We start from the raw sequence: 13809 nt of genomic DNA, 5'->3' as shown, positions 1-13809 counted from the left end.
GCGACGGAAAGGGGTTGAGGCTGAACAAAGAGCCTTCTTTGTAGCTTTCTGGTTTCCAGGCAGCATTGCAGGCTCATTCCGAAGGAGGTGGTGTCCTTGTACCAGTTCCTGTAATCCCTACGGCTAGTGTCTCGCCAGCCCTCCCCAGAAAACCACCTGCCACCCCCACCTTCTGCTCCTGGGCTCACATGCCCTGAAAGGCCAGGGCTCTGTGCTCCGGGTACCACTCCAGCCTGCCACCTTCCCTTCTGACTCATGGGCACAGAAGATCCCAAGTGGATTTTCAGGCTCAGTTAGGGATGAACCACCCTAAAGTTCACCTGCTTCTCTGAAGTCTACAAGCCTTTGGTACACGGCTGAAGAAGTGGAAGCACTGGGCTCCTGAGTTTCATTCTGGGTTTAGCCACTGACTCACTGGGTGAGAGTCAACCAACCCTAAACTATTCTGTTCGGTCTCAGACAATTCTTCATCTTCATTCTCCTCTGTAAAGGCATGTGCAAAATCTTAATGCCTTTGCCCACCACCTGACACCTTCCATATGTATTATTATTGCTATTTTATTTATTATTTATTTACCTTGCAGTAGCTCCTAAGGGCTCTACTCATGGACCAGGACCCCATTGTGCTAGGCACTGTACAAACAAGGAACAAAAAGCCATTCTGTACCCAAGGAGAATATAATAATCCATTGCCCTTCTATAGTGCTTTTAATTTAAGGGTCTCCAGGCACATTAAGACTTACAATTAAGCATATTCGCCGCACCTGAAGCAGGTGAGTTTCATGCTTCCTGCTGTAAGTCTGGAGAAACTAAGGCACAGGCTCTAGTGGTCATATAAAGGGACACACTGCAAAGGTCGTTTCTGCACCCAGGCTTTGGAAAACAGGGGAGGGAGGGATGGGATTTTCAGGGATGGGAAATTAGTAGAAGAGGGTGGGGATTTGATCTTTAGAGCTGCCTGGTTTGTTTGTGGTAGGTTATTCTGAATTAGTTATATTTGACAATTAATTGACTATCTATATTAACAAATTGTCAAAAACAAAAGGGTTTCTCAGGGTTCCCAACTACCACAAATTTATCATGAGTCCCATGATATTTGGTGCTTTTATAAAAGCCCCAGCTTCTGGAATCCTTTGATTACATGAGAATCTCAGCAATCCTTTCAAAATGAAAACATACTTCTAGCTCTCATTGTTGCAGAGAAAAGCTGGAAAACATGACCCGAGAGCCCGGTAAAGCCTCAGAAAGCAGAAGGCAAAGAAAAAGGACCCAACATTGATTATTTCTTTTTAAATATCCTGATCTTTAAGCTAATCTCATGATATTTCAGGGCCTGACACATGGTTTCTGAATGCTCAGGCTTGGCAATGCCGGTTCGATATTTCTAATGGAGTAGTTTGCTCCTCTGTCTACTCTGGACATGCTGGAATGATTGACAACCCTTTTCTTATTAGGTAAAACGCCTTCTGTCCCTTGTGGCCGTCGTTTCTCTTCATCCCTTTAATAACCCTTTTAATTTGCTGAGTCTCATTTCCTGGATCTCCCTGGCCCTCCTCGCCAGACTGTTTGTTTTTGAAAGGCCTCTTGCATAGCTGCCCTTGCTCGTCCCCGACCAGGCTGCCCTGTTCGCGGTGTACATTTAACCGCGATGAATTTCGGTTGCGGCTGCTCCACCTGTTTCTCAAATGGTGGCAGATGAGCGGCAACAACAGGAGCGTGTTCCATGCGAAACGCACTGCGTGTTTTGATGCAATTTATATTAAAACAGGGATGGGAGGAAAGGATGGATTTTTGTGTGTGTGGCCATTTTTTGAAAGAGGCAAGAGCATTTGACAGCCGTCAAGGGGCCAGTGGCCTCCTCAGAGCATTGTTGTTTTCCCTCAGGATTGATAGCTGGGGTTTGAGAAGAGGTGGGAGCAGGGGCCCCCAACACGCACCCCCCCCCACCCACACCACTCATGGACCCCCAATACATCCCCCACCCTGGTTAGAACCAGGGCTCAAAGGTTTTTAAATCAAATAGTAGCTTTCAGTTCATATTTTTTTTTGGAGCGAATTTCTTTCTGGTGAAAGGTACGAAGGTTAAGGCCCTGATCCTGGAAATGACTCCCCGAGGGCCTGTCCCTGTGCCCATCAGACCCACCTATGTTAGGACTGTAACTGCTCTTCTAGTGCCAGGCAGATCCCACAGGAGTGTTCAGAGAAGAGATCATTTCAGTCAGGGGCCACTACTTGTTAGCTCCTGCGGTTCCACGCGGGGGGATGGCTCCTCAGTTGGTGTAAGCTATCAGGGTAGCTCTACTGAGGCCCATGTTGGTGCAGCCTTTTATTTTAATTAACGTGAATTCTGTGACGTGGTATTACGTCACCGTGAATTCGGCTCTAGCGGCTACAGTTTCAAGCTTAACAGAGTGACAGTCACCTCTGCTACTTGCTTCCGAGTTAGAGTCTCTAGGAACTCGTGAAGACGAAGGGTAGTGACCACACGGACATACACCAGTACAAGATCTAGTCTATTTTACACGTTTTATTAAAGTTACAATTAACATGATGCTTACCCAAAAATATAGAAATTCTATATAGACCTATGCACAAGTTACAACTATAGTTATACTCCCATCCTTAACAACAGCGTTAAGGTCTGATGGGTCTCTCATGACTTGATCATCAGTAGAAGGATGATTTCTGCTGGAGTCTCCCACAGGGAGCTCCATTTTCCCGTTCTGGGCATGCCCTTTTTATAGTGTGATTCTGTCTATACCTACATTCTGCGCATGTCCATAAAAGCGTCAACCCTCTTTTCTCTTCTTGGTCTGTGTCCCCTGGAAACTTAAGGGGACCCCAATTTTCTATAGGCTGTGTAAGGTCCTTTGTTCTCATTAGCATTGAGACACAATCCTGTGGTTGTGAGACCGATACACCTTTACGGTATTTTTATGATCTAATATTCATCTTCTGGGTAATTTTGCCCTATATTACCACTTGGCACCTCTTTTCCCATAATCTTAGGACGTTTGGTTATTTCTTGGTCATTGGTTGAAGTCTTCATTTCTTGTCTCCAAGGCCTAAAATAGCAAAGCTAAAGTCTTTCTGGCCTCAACGTACGGATTCTTGTGTTTCAGCTTGTCTTACTCATGTCTAATATTTGGTTCCTTTAAAAACTGATCAATCTTATACTTTTATAGTCCTACAGATTAACGTATAACTAATATAGGTAATATAACACTGATTAATCATAACATCACACAATAAACTACATCATTGGCTACACTGGCCTACACCATTAAGGACCTGAAACCTGAGTGGAGTGTAAGGGCATTTAGTGCATGACCACCGGATGGGAGCTGCTTTTCTGAGTTATTACTATTTATTACATTGTGCCAATGCTTGCCACATGGGAGGCACTTTCTGGATATCCCGGGCCTGCTCGCCGTCTCAGGATGGGCAGACCAGTAGACCACAGTTAGAGCAAGGTGAATAACCTGTTGGGACATTTTAATACACATCAAGCGTAGGCAGCTGTGCAGAAGTGGGTCATTCAGAGGGACCTTTTGGGTGAGCCGGGAGCTCATACCTGAGCATTAGTGGAAAGATCACAGTGGCCGGTTGGTTAAACATGATCTAATTTATTTTTGCTACAGTAGCTCCTAGAATCATCAGCCAAATTCAGGGCCCTGTTGTGGTAGGTGCAGTACAAACATATAGGAAGAAACAGACTCTTTCTCCAAGAGCTCAAAATCTGCATAAACAAGGCAGACAAATATGTAAAGAGCCTTGCCCAAGGTCATCCAGCAACAAAGTTGGCATTGGAACCCAGCTTTCCTGATCCCTGGTCAGATACCACACCCACCAGACCATGCTGCCTCTCAGATAAAGCCTGCAACATAGAATAACCTAGAGGACAGATAGAAACTTTGAAGAAAATTAATGATAAAGAACTGGCCTGATGTCAACAGGAACTTCAGTAGCTGGGTCCCTTTGAAAACCAGCCCATACCAGAACTCGTCCCTGTAGTTTTTCTTGCATCTGCAGGGCAGAACACATGAATTATTTTCAGGATTCCTTGTCTGTGTAACTCTAATGCCTTCGATAGCTGCCTTTGTGCTACTGACAAAGTTAAAACTAGTGCACAGTTCCTTAATCACTTTTTGGCAAACATCGTTAAGCCTCATTAATGTAAATTAATGATCTGTTCTTTTTTCCAGAGCCTGGATCCCCTCACATGAACTTATATTATGTAGAAACTTTAAAAAAATCTATTTTTTAGTCCTTACTACAGATTGACGTATGGTTTTCTGCTCCGTGCTGATTGGACCAACGAAGCCTGGAAGAACGGAGACCTGCTGTAGTCTCGCTTCATCTCCCACTTGGCCTCACAGGCCCTGGGGTGGAGTGTGCAAAGTTCTGACCAGGGATTTATCTTTAAACGAGGGGGAAAAAATGGGGTGGGGGGGAGAAGGGAGCAGCAGCTGATAATTTTTAAGGACTTGCTGAGACCAAGTAAAGACAGTGTTAAAATGTGATCTTTAGTGACAGTCCTGCTTTTATATTTTGTATTTGCAGGGCCTCTCCCCTCAGATCAGTATAACCAATACCAAATGAAATGAATTATTCCATTCTATTCTAGTAACACCCAAAGGCCCCATCCGGTGGGTGCTGTACTAATGGAGGCCTCAGCCCCGCAAGGTACAGCGTGCAGGCCGACGCCAGGGCCAGCAGGGAGTGCTATTGACGTGACCGGGATTCTGGGCTGTGCACAGTTCTCTTTGCAGAATGGGGCTCTCAGAAAACAGGCCGTCCCTCCTTCATTTATAACACTCCACGTGCTTAATACAGATCTCTTTCCTACAGCTCTGCCTGCCTGCTGCATCGCCCCCTGCTAATGAAACAGTCTCTAGACTAGGGGAAAAAGCCCACCTCGAGTGGACCGGGGTGCTGTAAGACACTGAAACATTACAGCCGTAAGTGCTGTCCAACCAGCCAGGTGTTGGTGGGGGATAAATCACCACCGGCTGTACTCGCTAGCAGGCAGAGAGGCACCTGTGGCAGTCATCAGGGAGCATTAGAAAAGCTCCCAGCCTTGGCTAGTAGCAGAAATGGCAGGTGTAGGGGCTGGGTAGCTGTCGCTGCCCTGATCCCTTTAGATAGCCACTACAGTAGCTAAATGTGTTGCTCTTCACCATTTATGATCATTCAGGCAAGAGTAAAGTGGGTGTGAATAGCTGCTTTTCTGAAGTGGGATAGGGCAGTGGGCCCAATGCTGCCAAAAGTGGAAGAGGGGACTATTAATCTGAGTTTTGTTTCATCTCAGGTTTTAGAGGGAAGGTTTAAATGGAAAGACACTGAATTAGGAAGTGAGGTGAAAATCATCCCCCAGCCATAGTTGTGTACAAACAAAGCCATCCTTGGCGGAGAATTACACAGCAAGGCTGGTGCTTTTGTCTTAGAACAGGGGACTCCAATTTCCTCAATATTTTTTTATTAGCATTTTAAAGAAAAGAATATTCAAGGGGCTGGAGGTTGAAATAATCTCTTTATTCTGAAATGGTAAAGATTCTGAGTGCAGGCCAAATAATTAGGTTCCAAATTTGAAATGAAATGTTTCCCTTGAAATAAGAATTTAAATGAATTAGCTGCTTCTCTCACCATGCACTGAAAGGTCTGTTTAATTTAAAAGCTGGGTATAATCTTGGCTTGGCACGTACAGTTTAATTACAGGCAGGTTTGAGAATAAACAAAAACCACACTGTCAGTGCAGGGTCCAGCATGGTTAACTCTAGGATTTTTCAAATTATTTTACAAGTATTGAAATTGCTTTCTAATTAATTTACTCTCTTGACCTATTTGTGGGTCTATGGAAATTAGGTTAGTTAGCTTGCTCCCTAGTTGAATTATGTCATTCAAAGCCTAAACTAGAGGCACCTGTTAGAGATTCAGCTTCTAGAGCTGCCTGAGGATTTATTACTTGAGACAGGAATCCCAGCTCCTTGTTTACAGCTGTGGCTTGGGTTGTGTGAAAGTCCTGGGAAAGATGCATTGGGCATCTTGTCTCTTGCAAAACTCTGCTCTCCTATTTGGAAAGATGAGTGTGACTCTCTTTGCAGAATGGTTTTAAATTCAATTGAGCTCTGATTAGTGCCCAGTCCAGAGCCAAGTCCCCCTTTCTGGGACTGAACGCTCTCTTCGATTAGGATACGTAGTGTAATGTTCAGTGACTATGCAGTGCTGGCCTCTGCTGGGGTTAGTCTGAACTGTTTTGTGCAACTGGACTGCGTGTCTACGCACCCAGTCAGTGTGCCTAGCTCCTGAAAGCCATGATAATCCAAGTTTAGCCATCCTTTGGGATTAGGAGTCAGTTTAAATTAATTGTGCCTTTTGGCCTCACACTTGAACATCAAATTTAGGAGTTAGGCTAATAAGAATTGAGTTAGTAACCATGTGCAAAAACTGAATACAAGTAGAAGATACAGCAGTGAGGTAGGAATGAATTGGGGTAGCACTGAGCGTCACTGAAAGTGTAAAATAACAGAAGTTCAAATTCTTACAGGCCAGTTCTGTGTCTGGAAAAGATATCATCTGTTTCCACTTTGTCTCTGTGCATTCAGATCTACGTGCCAGCCCTACAGACGCAGACGGGGATCTGAACAGTTAAACTGGATTTGTTCTGGGTCAGGTGCCATCATCTGGAATATATTCTGCAGGCCAAATCCTGCCCTTATTTTCTATCTATGCAACCTAATATTCATGGAGGATTAGTTATTCCCAAATGAGAACATGTATGATTGTTCAAAACAGAATAGACAGTGCTGTGATAGAAATAGTTGTACTTATTAGGGATACATGTTTAGCTCACCTCCTGGTTCCTCTCTACTCCAGTACTTTAATGATGCTATCTTTAATCTCTGAAAAGGTTTCTCTTCCTACACTTCCTTCCCACCATTATCTGTCTAACCTATCAGTGTTCCAAGAAGCTAATCCTCCGAGTGTCTGGTGTGATCTTACTTTTTCACCTTTTTTCTCTAAGAAGTAACTTAGTCACACTATGTTTACAGAGCAAAACATGGACCACAGTTAAGATTTCTCAATGAAATAGTTGTAAGAATCCTTTTTAACACAGGCAAAACAGTGTATTTTCCCTTAATTTTATTCTCAGAAATGGCTGAACAGTTTTTGATGAATTTTATTTATTTAAATTTTAAATCACCCTGAGGCAGACACCTGGCATGACAAATTTTATCCCAAATATCCCAAAGTTTGGCAAAATCATATCCAACTGAAAACAAGACCTATAATGGAAAGCATTGGGCAACCGTAATGCCTGGCAGCCAGGTCCACTTATGCTAACCACAGATATGTTTGGATGTGCCCAGCTTTATCCTGTTCATTATACACATGGTGATTAGAAAATATGGAGACTACTAGTGCCCTCATTCTTTTTTGATACCTAAATAAAAATACATTGTACAAAATATATCAAATTTTTATAAGCAATTTTAGAGCGGTGTGGGTGTTGAAACGCTTTGGATATTTGCCTGGAAAAACAAACAGCGAAGAATGCAGTGAAGGTGGCTGTCACTAAAAAAGCTGCTGGAAATTTAAGTTGTGAATTATTAGAAAACAAGGTATCTGCTGCCATTGTGGAAAATAATGTGAATTTCAAAGAGTGTAACAAGACCAAAATGGGATCTAAAACCTTCATTAGGAGCTTGCCACTTAAGAAACACAGCTGTAAATATTGGAAGAAAGCCACTGTCCAGGCTATAAAATTCAAACTGTTACTTGAACTGCAGATTTTTAAAGGCTTCTTTGGAATTCTAGAAATTGATTTTTTTTGTCACAGCCTGATGTCAGTTGCTCAACATTCCAATGGAACAAAACTTGGCAGACTGATCTTGAATTGCTTTCAGAATGACCTTCCATTATTGGGAATTATAATGACAATAGAACATGTAACAGTGATGGGGAAAAAACCAAAACCAACAACACTTGCCCTTCTTGTAACACCCTCTGTCCCAAATGTTTCCCCATCTGGTAGAACCAAATTCACACTTGTTTTGCAGTCCTGGGATGTGTTGATACGTGTGTTCTTCATGTTGGATTTAGGAAGAGCTGTTTTCCTGAGATGTCCCAGTTCTGCAGACTCAAAGACTCAGCTTATTTGGAAGCATATCCAGATCTAAACCAAACTTTAAAGCTATGGGAAGAGTCCTAGCTCCAGTAAAGACTATATAACAGGCATAGTTATAGACAGTACTATGTGGTTAGACTCTAGGAGGTGTTAATAAGCGATTTCTCTTCTCTCCTTTTTTCCTGATCAATGAAATATAGTTTTAGGGACAATTTTTAGTATTTATGCAAAAATATTCTAATTGGAACAGATGCATAAAACTCCAAAGCCAGGCACATATGTCAGGCAGTTACCAAGAAAGGAAGCAAGCAAGGAAGAGAGATTTTGCAGATTGCAGTATGAGCCGGAACAATCAACTGACTTAAGGAGATGGGGCTGTAAGAGAAACAGCAAATATCTTGAGATAAAATCACAAGAGTTGGAACTACTGGAGTTTAGTGAATGTTTTGAAAAGTGCTTTGATATTCTCCCAATGAAAGGAAAGAAGGAAGTGCAAAATAAAATCAAAATATGCCTGGACATAAGGGCAGAATCTGCTGCCTTTCACAAATAGCAGCAAACGATTATAGCAACTTATTGGAACTTCTCTAAGCCCTGGTCTACACTAGGACTTTAGGTCGAATTTAGCAGCATTAAATCGATATAAACCTGCACCCGTCCACACGATGAAGCCCTTTATTTCGACTTAAAGGGCTCTTAAAATAGATTTCCTTACTCTACCCCTGACAAATGGATTAGCACTTAAATCGGCCTTGCCGGCTTGAATTTGGGGTACTGTGGACACAATTTGACGGTATTGGCCTCCGGGAGCTATCCCAGAGTGCTCCATTGTGACCGCTCTGGACAGCACTCTCAACTCAGATACACTGGCCAGGTAGACAGGAAAAGAACCGCGAACTTTTGAATCTCATTTCCTGTTTGGCCAGCGTGGCAAGCTGCAGGTGACCATGCAGAGCTCATCAGCAGAGGTGACCATGATGGAGTCCCAGAATCGCAAAAGAGCTCCAGCATGGACCGAACGGGAGGTACGGGATCTGATCGCTGTGTGGGGAGAGGAATCCGTGCTATCAGAACTCCATTCCAGTTTTCGAAATGCCAAAACCTTTGTCAAAATCTCCCAGGGCATGAAGGACAGAGGCCATAACAGGGACCCGAAGCAGTGCCGCGTGAAACTGAAGGCGCTAAGGCAAGCCTACCAGAAAACCAGAGAGGCGAACGGCCGCTCCGGGTCAGAGCCCCAAACATGCCGCTTCTATGATGAGCTGCATGCCATTTTAGGGGGTTCAGCCACCACTACCCCAGCCGTGTTGTTTGACTCCTTCAATGGAGATGGAGGCAACACGGAAGCAGGTTTTGGGGACGAAGAAGATGATGATGATTGATGATGATGAGGTTGTAGATAGCTCACAGCAAGCAAGCGGAGAAACCGGTTTTCCCGACAGCCAGGAACTGTTTCTCACCCTGGACCTGGAGCCAGTACCCCCCGAACCCACCCAAGGCTGCCTCCTGGACCCAGCAGGCGGAGAAGGGACCTCCAGTGACTGTACCTTTTAAAATACTATACATGGTTTAAAAGCAAGCATGTGAAAGGATTACTTTGCCCTGGCATTCGCAGCTCTCCTGGATGTACTCCCAAAGCCTTTGCAAAAGGTTTCTGGGGAGGGCAGCCTTATTGCGTCCTTCATGGTAGGACACTTTACCACTCCAGGTCAGTAACACGTACTCGGGAATCATTGTACAACAAAGCATTGCAGTGTATGTTTGCTGGCGTTCAAACAACATCCGTTCTTTATCTCTCTGTGTTATCCTCAGGAGAATGAGATATAATTCATGGTCACCTGGTTGAAATAGAGTGCTTTTCTTCAGGGGACACTCAGAGGAGCCTGTTCCTGCTGGGCTGTTTGCCTGTGGCTAAACAGAAATGTTCCCCGCTGTTAGCCACAGGGAGGGGGGAGGGTTGAGGGGGTAGCCATGCAGTGGGGGGAGGCAAAATGCGACCTTGTAACGAAAGCACATGTGCTATGTATGTAATGTTAACAGCCAGGTTTACCCTGAAAGAGTGTAGCCACTGTTTTATAAAATGTCTTTTTTAAATACCGCTGTCCCTTTTTTTTTCTCCACCAGCTGCATGTGTTTCAATGATCACAGGATCTTCTCCTTCCCAGAGGCTAGTGAAGCTTAGAAAGAAAGAAAAAACGCACTCGAGATGAAATGTTCTCCAAGCTCATGCTATCCTCCCACACTGACAGAGCACAGACGAATGCGTGGAGGCAAATAATGTCAGAGTGCAGGAAAGCACAAAATGACCGGGAGGAGAGGTGGTGGGCTGAAGAGAGTAAGTGGCGGGCTGAAGAGAGTAAGTGGCAGGCTGAAGACAGGGCTGAAGCTCAAATGTGGCGGCAGCGTGATCAGAGGAGGCAGGATTCAATGCTGAGGCTGCTGGAGGACCAAACCAGTATGCTCCAGTGTATGGTTGAGCTGCAGCAAAGGCAGCAGGAGCAAGACTGCCACTACAGCCCCTGTGTAACCAACCGCCCTCCTCCCCAAGTTCCATAGCCTCCACACCCAGACGCCCAAGAACGCGGTGGGGGGGCCACCGGCCAACCAGCCACTCTGCCACAGAGGATTACCCAAAAAAAAGAAGGCTGGCATTCAATAAATTTTAAAGTTGTAAACTTTTAAAGTGCTGTGTGGCATTTTTCTTCCCTCCTCCACCACCCCTCCTGGGCTACCTTGGTAGTCATCCCCCTATTTGTGTGATGAATGAATAAAGAATGCATGAATGTGAAGCAACAATGACTTTATTGCCTCTGCAAGCGATGATCGAAGGGAGGAGGGGAGGGTGGTTAGCTTACAGGGAAGTAGAGTGAACCAAGGGGCGGGGGGTTTCATCAAGGAGAAACAAACAGAACTTTCACACCGTAGCCTGGCCAGTCATGAAACTGGTTTTCAAAGCTTCTCTGATGCGTACCACGCCCTCCTGTGCTCTTCTAACCGCCCTGGTGTCTGGCAGCCAGGCGATTTGCCTCAACCTCCCACCCCACCATAAACGTCTCCCCCTTACTCTCACAGATATTGTGGAGCACACAGCAAGCAGTAATAACAGTGGGAATATTGGTTTCGCTAAGGTCTAAGCAAGTCAGTAAACTGCACCAGCGTGCCTTTAAACATCCAAATGCACATTCTACCACCATTCTGCACTTGCTCAGCCTGTAGTTGAACAGCTCCTGACTACTGTCCAGGCTGCCTGTGTACAGCTTCATGAGCCATGGCATTAAGGGGTAGGCTGGGTCCCCAAGGATACATATAGGCATTTCAACATCCCCAACAGTTATTTTCTGGTCTGGGAATAAAGTCCCTTCCTGCAGCTTTTGAAACAGACCAGAGTTCCTGAAGATGCGAGCGTCATGTACCTTTCCCGGCCATCCCATGCTGATGTTGGTGAAACGTCCCTTGTGATCCACCAGAGCTTGCAGCACTATTGAAAAGTACCCCTTGCGGTTTATGTACTCGCTGGCTTGGTGCTCCGGTGCCAAAAATAGGGATATGGGTTCCGTCTATGGCCCCACCACAGTTAGGGAATCCCATTGCAGCAAAGCCATCCACTATGACCTGCACATTTCCCAGGGTCACTACCCTTGATATCAGCAGATCTTTGATTGCGTGGGCTACTTGCATCACAGCAGCCCCAACAGTAGATTTGCCCACTCCAAATTGATTCCCAACTGACCGGTAGCTGTCTGGCGTTGCAAGCTTCCACAGGGCTATCGCCACTCGCTTCTCGACTGTGAGGGCTGCTCTCATCTTGGTATTCATGCACTTCAAGGCAGGGGAAAGCAAGTCACAAAGTTCCATGAAAGTGCCCTTACGTATGCGAAAGTTTTGCAGCCACTGGGAATCGTCCCAGACCTGCAACACTATGCGGTCCCACCAGTCTGTGCTTGTTTCCCGAGCCCAGAATCGGAGTTCCACAGCATGAACCTGCCCCATTAGCACCATGATGCATGCATTGGCAGGGCCCATGCTTTCAGAGAAATCTGTGTCCATGTCCTGATCACTCACGTGACCGCGCTGACGTCGCCTCCTCGCCCGGTATCGCTTTGCCAGGTTCTGGTGCTGCATATACTGCTGGATAATACGTGTGGTGTTTAATGTGCTCCTAATTGCCAAATGAGCTGAGCGGCCTCCATGCTTGCCTTGGTATGGCGTCCGCACAGAAAAAAGGCGTGGAACGATTGTCGGCCGTTGCTCTGATGGAGGGAGGGGCGACTGAGGACACGGCTTACAGGGTTGGCTTCAGGGAGCTAAAATCAACAAAGGGGGTGGCTTTACATCAAGGAATATTTCAGGCAGGACTTCACGGAGGGTTCCAATAAGAAATGGTGCACCTAAGTTATTGTTCTTATTGGAACAAGGAGGTTAGCCTGGCCTCTGATTGATACATGGCTAAATTTACCTCGCTGCACCTTCTCTGTGAGTGACTGCAGTGTGACCTAGAGGAATGAGTCCCCTAGACAGGGGAGGGGGGAAGCAAATGAGTACAAAACAAATCTGGTCTATTTCTTGTTTTGATCCACTCCATCTATCTTTTACGTCTTTGGCTGGCAGCAGACGGTGCAGAAAGACTGCACGCCATCCACATCTCATGGCTACTCGGCAGAAGATGGTACAGTATGACTGCTAGCCATCCTCATCTCTTGCCTGCTCGGCAGAAGATGGTACAATACGACTGCTAGCCATCCTCATCTCTTGCCTGTCCGGCAGAAGATGGTACAGTACGACTGCTAGCAATCCGTATCGCCTGCCTGCTCACCATAAGACGGTTCAATAGGACTGACTGCAGGACTAAAGAGAATGACCTGGTCAAGTCACTCCAAATTTAGTCCCTGCGCCCACGTCTGCCCAGGCGCTCCTGGCTGACGTGGCCAGGAGCACCTCGGACACGACGAGGACAGCTACCAGTCGTATTGCACTGTCTGCTGCCAGAAGGCAATGGGTTGCTGCTACTGTGTAGCAATGCCGTACCGCGTCTGCCAGCACCCAGGAGACATACGGTGACGGTTACCTGAGCGGGCTCCATGCTTGCTGTGGTATGGCGTCTGCACAGGTAACTCAGGAAAAAAGGCGCGAAACGATTGTCTGCCCTTGCTTTCACGGAGGGAGGGAGGGAAGTGGGGCCTGACGATATGTACCCAGAACCACCCGTGACAATGTTTTAGCCCCATCAGGCATTGGGATCTCAACCCAGAATTCCAATGGGCAGTGGAGACTGCAGGAACTGTGGGATAGCTACCCACAGTGCAACGCTCCGGAAGTTGACGCTAGCCTCGGTCCGGTGGAAGCGCTCTGCCGAGTTAATGCACTTAGAGCATTTTCTGTGGGGACACACACACTCGAATATATAAAATCGATTTCTAAAAAACCGACTTCTATAAATTCGACCTTATTCCGTAGTGTAGACATACCCTAAGTATTGAAGAGTAAAAAGAGAAACTCTGACAACTGATACAAAATACAAATAAATAAAAATCTCATCTTGTTAGTCTGGTAATTTTGCATGCAATAGTTACTTAACAGTCAAAAATGTTGTCATATTTTGAAAACCACATCATTAACTCTCCTATTTGTCCCATTAACATAGTTCATCGCACATTGGAGCTTGCCAGTCATGACAAGCAGTG

This window comes from Caretta caretta, chromosome 19 (genome assembly GCF_965140235.1).
Source record: "Caretta caretta isolate rCarCar2 chromosome 19, rCarCar1.hap1, whole genome shotgun sequence".
NCBI lineage: Eukaryota > Metazoa > Chordata > Testudines > Cheloniidae > Caretta > Caretta caretta.
Note: the sequence above shows the minus strand (reverse complement) of the source record.